The sequence below is a fragment of the Bactrocera tryoni genome, chromosome 2 (genome assembly GCF_016617805.1).
Source record: "Bactrocera tryoni isolate S06 chromosome 2, CSIRO_BtryS06_freeze2, whole genome shotgun sequence".
Classification (NCBI taxonomy): Eukaryota; Metazoa; Arthropoda; class Insecta; order Diptera; family Tephritidae; genus Bactrocera; species Bactrocera tryoni.
In genome coordinates this window covers 41,585,272-41,590,126 of record NC_052500.1, presented here as the reverse complement: position 1 = coordinate 41,590,126, position 4,855 = coordinate 41,585,272, and the positions used below count along the sequence as shown (strand labels likewise).

The window sequence follows — 4,855 nt, the reverse complement described above, 5'->3', positions numbered from 1 at the left end:
CCCCACAAAAAATAGTCTAAAGGCGTTAAATCGCATGATCTTGGTGGCCAACTTACGGGTCCATTTCTTGAGATGAATTGTTCTCCGAAGTTTTCCCTCAAAATGGCCATAGAATCGCGAGCTGTGTGGCATGTAGCGCCATCTTGTTAAAACCACATGAGTCAACATTTAAATGAAATTATCTTCAAAAAGTAAATGTCATGAACCAATCTAACGTTTCAAATAAAGAACCGATGAGATTTTGCAAATTTTATGCGTTTTTTTTTAAAAAAAAGTTATCAAGCTCTTAAAAAATCACCCGATATATAGCAGCCCTCGTATACATTAGGAAAGCGGAATAAAACTTTACACAAATACGGTATTTGAAAAATATGTAAATGACTGATAATGAAATCTCCATTATCATTTTATCATGCGAGTGTATAAAATGTTCGGTGACACCCGAACTTGGCCCTTCCTTACTTGTTAAATGATAACAACGACACGCTAAACGCTAAATTGGTACGCGCTTTGGAAGAGTTGGAGACTAGACGCCAGAATCCGTGTGATATTTCGTATGCATCTGACGACCCAATTAATGGAGAAATGATTCGGACAGCATTTTGTACATATTTTGGTAAGTACATGTGCATATTGTATCACAATATCTACATTTTACACAACTACATATACATTAAATCAAAGATAAAGTTGTACACACCAAACAAAATTCAATTTTATTTTCCATATAAAAACTAATACATATCAACGTTAAACATAAATATATTATTAAACAGAAAATGCTTATATTCATTAATTTGTTTATTTATTTAGAAATTGAAGTAATCGTTCATTTGTTTCTTTAGAATCTTTTATTGTTATTATTGTTCCATCATTTCGGGTTTTTTATTGTCGTTTTCAATCATTCTTTTTGTTAAGTACTTAATTTCCTTGCTGGTTTCAATGGATTCCTGACTTGCTTTCTCGAGCTGTTTTTCAATTTGTTCAAATTTTTTTAATATGATGCTCTGAAAATGATTCCTTCTTTTATTATTAGAATCACTCGGCTCGGGAGACGGTACTGGTAGCGAAGAAGAAGAAGGGCGATGGTAGGCAAACCGGTGGTGACAATGGAGATGCAGCAACAAATGTAGAAGACGCAGCCGTTTCCACCGAAATTTGGAGTGGTTCGGAGTTAGTAGATCCTTTTAAAAATGTAATTATATACTTATGTATGTAAATATAAATAATATATTGAATTACAAAACAAATGTTTGTTACTTTGAAAACTTTCCTCCACTAAGCGCTCGGTGTTGTAGCTGACGTACGGCGACAGTACGGCTCTCATTTTATCATAAAGTGGCCACTGCGAGGGAGAACCGCCAATTGACCCGACTGCTGTCTTCTCTTTCCTGTAAAACATGATGTATATGTAAAAACTCTATTTTTCCTTAATTTTATTTAATTACACACACATATCTCTGTGAAAGATTGTGCATTTTCGATTTTATTTCACTCGCCGTGAAATGCACACCTTGTTGCTGCAACTCCATTGCCATTTCCTGCACTATGTGGTTGTTTTTCCTAGGACCGCGAAAAGCACTTATTTTGCTCTGTCACAATTCAATTAGTAGGGCTTCTACCGTATCACACTAATAACTTCTTTTCTTATATTTTTGTTTTTCCATTTTTGAAATTAATATCAAGTGACAGCGGTATTTTTATATGGAATGTAAACAAATATCAAGTGACAATTTAGGGCCGGCAAAATATGTCTTCCAAAAAAATCGATTAAACTAGAGCAGGCACCGATTATAATGAGTGGAATGTAAGTTTTCAAGTAGTTTTCAGCGAAAATTGTGTGCGAAAACCAGTTTTTCCCACGAAAACATGTTTTCAATGTCGGTCCGAACATAGTATTAATCACGATGTTTAGGACACTTATCCAACGGTAGCTGGTGCGGATTGTAGGGTTTCCCTTTATGTTAGAGCACACTTAAATTCCAATCCTTGGGCATCCATCGGCCTCCGCCGGTTTGTTGTTCTTTAGACGGGTAATTGCTATTCGAACTTCTTCATGGTCGGGCAATGGAACGTCTGCTCCATCGTCATCGATTGGAGAGTCGGGCTCCCTCCATAATCCTAGCCTTCTCTGAGCATTTGTCACTAGATCTCCTTTGGGGTTTCTACAAGAGTATGCTCCCGTCTTGGAACCTTCTGTTAGTGGTCGCATTTTTTCGCATTTCATCACATAGGAGGAGATCGCTTTTAGTGCCGCATGACTATAACAAAGTATAATTATCCGCTCATTGCGATAGTTGCGATGGAGGTTTATCTCTATGCATCGACTTATGGCAAAAAACTTCTGCCTGGAAAATGCTCTGAAAACTTCACTTAAGTATGGAGAGCTTGGTGCGTGGACCCGCGATCCCTCCACCGATTCCCTCCGTCGTTTTTGAACCGTCAGTGTACCACCTCAACGTACTATTCCTCAGCATCAGCTCGAGAGTGGAGTCGTTCCACTCATCCCTGCTGCCAAGGCTAACCTTAAACTTCTTCGTGAAGTTAACTGTTTTGGTAATGCAGTCCCTCGGGAGGAGGGATAATGGTATATTGCCACTTATCTCTTCAATCCACTGGGACGAAATTACCTTGTCTTTGCCACACCCCTCTCCCATTATTTGCAGAAGTGTGGGCTTGGCTATTTGACCGATCACTAAATGAAGCGGGGTGAGTTCAATCAGAACCTCCAGTGCTGCCGTCGCACAAGTGCGCATTGCGCCTAACATGCAGACACAGGTTAGTCGTTGCAGTTTCAATAGTTGAAGCCCTACCGAAATCTGCGCGATATTGAGGCCCAGGCCACCGTCCCGGACGTGATTATCGGTCGCGCAATCATGGTGTACAACCACCTAACAATCCTCGGCTTACAGCCCCAGGATTTTCCCGCCAGCCGATTGCACACCATTAATGCTGTTGTCGCTTGATGCTGCTTCCACCGCAAAGCGTAAGGTTTCTGAGACCGGGTAGGGACTTACGTCTCGTGAACGGGACTACGGTCGTCTTGAACAGGTTGATATTCAATTCAACCCCACTTTGTATTAGGTCGCTGAGAGTGTCCTCAAATTTGCCTCTGGTTATAATTGCAATGTCGTCCGCATACCCCTTTCAGCGGATCCCATTGTCCGCTAACAGTGCTAACAGGTCGTCCACGTCAAGACTCCATAGCAGGAGTGATAGCACACCCCCTGTGGGCGGCCTCTTGTTATGCCAAGACGAATCCTTGTATCTCCTTCTGTGGTTTCAGCAATTCTAGTACGCAGTGCGGGTTCTATCCATCTACACACCGGTGCTGCAACATTGATTTTCTTCAGTGCCCTGGCTACACTTCTGTGAGACGTGTTGTCAAAGGCACCTTCGATATCCAAGAAGGCACAAAGTATCATTTCCCCTCTCTCCAGTGAACTCTCTATCTCAGAGGTTAACTGGTACAGACCAGTATTGGTAGATCTGCCCGCTCTGTATGCATGCTGAGCAGCATGCAAGGGTACACTCTACACCGCTTTCGACCTTATTTCATGGTCAACGATCTTTTCCATAATTTTTGGTAGGAAAGTGCGCTCGCAGAAGCTCCGTAGCTTTGTCTTCTGCGCTGGTCGTAAATGTCCCGTCACATCTTTTGATTGCAAGTACTGTGTCAGTCTTGCCTCTGGCCAGTGCCTTATGCAGCCGAGCCGCTTCTGGTTACCTCCTCATCATTTTCACAGAATCTTCTGAAAATTGCCTGCTTTGCAGACCTAATCTGCTTATTATATAAGGTGGAGTTGCCCCTATATTCCTCCCAGACCCCCGTACGTTTCGCTTTATTAATAAGCCTCCGTACTTTTTTCCTGAGATCTGCGAGTTTCCTTGACCACCAGGGACAGTTGCGTCTGTCTGTGGTCACTTTTAGGGGGCAACTGCCATGACACGCTCTCCATTCCTGAGCCTGTAACGCTATTGTCAGTCTGCCCCTCCCTGCTCAATTTCTTACTTAATCTCTCCCTGAAGGTATCCCAGTTTCCCTCCGACGGTTGCGTCTAGGGGGGATTTATCTGACCTCTACCTTTAGCGCGAATCTTACGATTCTGTGATCTGACAAGGAGGGCTCCGTTGAAACCCTCCATTGTAAGACCAATCGGTTCGCAGGCTCATTGCTCAAGGTGATGTCAATCACCTTATTGTGATGAAGGTGAGCTCACATCCCACGTTCTCTATAGCTAAGTTACTGCTTAATATATACTCCAAAAGAGACTCGTGCGTTGCAGTTCGTACTGCCCCATTCCATGTGATGAGCGTTTACGTTAATTAAGGGCAGCCTGTACCTTCTGCAGTACATCACCAGTCTATCCACCGCCCCTGGGGTTGCTATGTAGACCCGAGGCTCTTGGATCAGCAGGATACCCACTTTATCCGATGTGAACCTGCTCGTTATGACAGTCGAAGCTGCTGCCGAATGGTGCATGTTCGCCTGGGCGACTTTCATGTTGACGGCCACTATAATAATGGTTCGATGAGGGACAAATCCTCATTCCCGCCGTCATTCGCACTACCATCCATCGGGCCTCCCAGCCCATCGCGAATTTCCTGCATGGAGGGTAGCTCTCCTCCCTGACCACAGGACCTCTCATCAGGGACGTCGTAGCCTGCTCAGCCTTGCTCACGCAGGGTTGAGTCGCAACCTTATCCACCTGTATCTTCTCCTTCTCCGAGCCCGCCACAGTCGCAGTCTGTTCCGCGTTACTCCCGCTGGGTTGAATAGCAGCCTTATCTGTTTCCTTGCTCCCGGTGGCCGTTATGCTACCGCCTCATGACCACCGTGCTTAACGTTTAATAT

At 43.7% G+C, this 4,855-nt stretch overlaps 1 pseudogene; it reads right to left on the bottom strand.

Annotated features, from left to right (window-relative positions):
• Positions 1–860: 860 nt before the first annotated feature.
• Positions 861–1,478, bottom strand: LOC120768695 (annotated as a pseudogene).
• Positions 1,479–4,855: the final 3,377 nt, after the last annotated feature.